Source organism: Hyla sarda, chromosome 1 (genome assembly GCF_029499605.1).
Source record: "Hyla sarda isolate aHylSar1 chromosome 1, aHylSar1.hap1, whole genome shotgun sequence".
Classification (NCBI taxonomy): Eukaryota; Metazoa; Chordata; class Amphibia; order Anura; family Hylidae; genus Hyla; species Hyla sarda.
Genome location: NC_079189.1, coordinates 30,166,936 through 30,169,818, shown reverse-complemented (window position 1 = coordinate 30,169,818; position 2,883 = coordinate 30,166,936). Strand labels below are relative to the sequence as shown.

Sequence of the window (2,883 nt, the reverse complement as noted above, 5' to 3'; positions counted from 1 at the left end):
AAAATGAGAGGTCACGTGATAAGTGGAGCGCTTTTACCATGATTTACGTAGTAAAAAGGTTTAGGATAAACATGGCTGCTGTCTTCCTTAAAGGGGTATTCTGCTGCTCTGCATTTGGAACAAACTATTTTGAACGCTGGCGTCGGCAGCTCGTGATGTCATAGCCCCGCCTCCTCATGTCGTCATGCCCCGCCCCCTCAATGTAAGTCTATGGGAGGGGGCGTGACAGCCGTCACGCCCCCTCACATACACTTGCATTGAGAGGGCGGGGCGTGACATAAGGGGGCAGTGCTATGATGTCACGAGCTCCCGAAGCCAGCTCCAGCGTTCGGAACAGTTTGTTCCAAACGCTGAGCAGCCGAGTACCCCTTTAAAACAGCACCACACCTGTCCACTGGATGGGCGTGGCATTGCAACTAAGCCCTATACACATCAATGAAGCCGAGCTGCAATACCAGAGACAACATGTGCCTAGAGGTGGCGCTGTAGCAGTAAGAAAGTGGCCAGTTTTGTCTCAATTTTAGGAAATTACTCGAATTAGCGAACACTCTTTACACATCACATTCGTGAAAATTTAAGACAGACAAACCTATAGTCACAATATAGAATAAATCCTAAAATTGTTTAAAAATAAAAACACAATGTTATCGGAAACCGTCAGAAAGCCTGTTGCCAGACACGTCCCTATAAGCTTAGAGGGTTTTTTCCTACCTCAGATTACTGTGCACTGCTACGTGCAGACACTGAACAAGGAGGGAATACTGTGAGATTTCAGCTCCGAAGCCAACCAAATTGTGAATGGCCCAAAGGGTTACGAATTCTACTGCTTAAAAAAAAATAAAAAATGATATATATAATTGTTGCCTAGCAACAGATTCCAGCCCACAGAGGTGACTACACCGCTCTTCCGTGCTCTCGTGAAGACCAAGGTGGTCCCAGTCAATACCCCGCCACCATTTCCAACTCACAACAAGTTCTACGTTAACAGTGATTTAAAGGAGAGGGACAGAGGCCAGACGAAACAATCCCACTTTATATATTTGGGTGGTTTCTGACCCAACCCACCCTGTATATAATACCCCCTGGGTAATTCTATAAGACGGTCACCCATCTGTAAAATTTTTGTAAGTGCTCTAGTTTTTATACAGTGAAGGCCGACACCATGGCAGACCCTGACCGATCCGGCAAGTAAGTCTGGTCACGGGCCACTACATATTAACATGCAATTGGGTTAATTGGTCATCATTTTTTCTTATTTGTAAAAAAAAATTAAAAATTCTCAAGAATCTACATTTGTCCCTTTCTCTTCCTAGCAAAAATGTCATGTATTATAAATATATATTATAATTATAACCGTCTTATGGGCATTGGCATTATCTCACCAACATTGCCTGGTATCATTATGGGTTACGAAAGGGTGCGATATTCTAAGTGCTGCTAAGTTGTCAAGCACTCAATAATTTCGCAGGTGCCCAGTGACTTCTAGAAGAACTCCCAGATCTACAGTAATGCCTCTAAAACTAAAATTTGCCTTTCTTGTATTAAATTCTAAATTGAGAATTTTATTTCTATGACAAGACTTCCTGCATCTACCCTGGTACAATGGACCTGACCGTAACCAATCAAATCCCTTAGTTTCTTTTGCCTTCGGTTGAATGGGTGACAGCTGGTTACTGTAGGTCTGCGTCTCAGTAGACAGGAAGTGTTGTCATAGGGACAAAGATTGCAATTTCAATAACTCATCAGGGGGATAAGATATAAAAAAAAATTATTCACATTTTAAATCTATGAAAACCGGCTTAAATGGGTTATCTAGTAATCAAAAAACGTAGCTTATTTCTTTCAAATACCATTCCCCGTCTGTCTCCAGGTTGGGTGTGGTTGTGCAGCTCAGTACCATTGAAGTGAATGGAGCAAAGTTGTAATACCACCCCCAACCTGGAGACAGACAGGGGGCGGTTTTTGAAAGAAATTAGCTATGCTTTTCGATTCCTGGATAATCCCTTTAAAGGGGTTATCCCGGATTGGAACAACAGCACCACACCTGTCCTCAGGCTGTTTGTAGTAATGCAACTCCGTTCCATTGAAATGAATGGAGCCAAGTTGTAAAACCACATACAACCTGAAGAGATTAGAAATTATCTCTGGTCTTTATATTCCTGGATACAAATAGATCATTCTGGAGTTCTCCTTTAACTATCATATATCTAGGACATGTAACAGTCTTGTTTCATAGTGAATGGAATGCAGACATTTTGGGCCATACCAATATTCAGGAGGATGAATCCTATGGTCTACGCCATTTTTCTTTATTTGTGCCCATTTCAGCAATAAGGTACCTTGTGACTCATACCCCGTTGCTGTAACTAGGGCCTAAAGACCCAACAGTTGAAATATTGGTCAAGCTGACAAAATGGCTGCATGCCAGCGACGGGCACCCCGAAGAAGACGATATCAGTTTATGCTTTGTATCCTGCCGAGGATATAAGCATATTTACAGACAGACGCAGGCGTGCAGGGTGTTCTCCCATACACAGATGGGCACGGTTTACGGTAAGCAGTTTGCATAGTGCGGCAATACCCAATCTCCCAGCTTCTCCTTGGTTTGGTACCATCCCTTCCCTTTGTAAATGGACAGTAGTGCCACTTCTGACCCTGGCACAGTGAAACTTCCAGTAAAGATTTCCCATATAAAGAAAAAAAAAAAAAGCTGTAAGAGTCTCAGTGAAATCTTGTAAAGTGCTCGTCCAAGGCCTAATACTGCTGCCAAGTCCGCTTGTGTCTCCCCTGCATGGAGGCAGGCGATGAAAGTGCTTTTGGTTGCTACAGAGTCCACATATCCAAGTCGGAGATCGTCGCGGGAATCAATCAGCTCCCGACCAG

General features: G+C 43.3%; 1 protein-coding gene across 5 annotated transcripts in view; it reads right to left on the bottom strand.

The window, feature by feature from the left end:
• Positions 1-264: 264 nt before the first annotated feature.
• The window catches only part of RNF24 (ring finger protein 24), a 105,792-nt gene continuing 103,173 nt past the window's right edge, over positions 265-2,883 (bottom strand). For 4 of the 5 annotated variants that reach the window (XM_056553608.1, XM_056553603.1, XM_056553617.1 and 1 more), the window contains one exon: positions 265-2,883. This exon is cut by the window's right edge and continues 230 nt beyond it. The gene's annotated coding sequence lies outside the window, so the exon portion shown is untranslated. The other variant, XM_056553615.1, reaches the window with a different exon arrangement.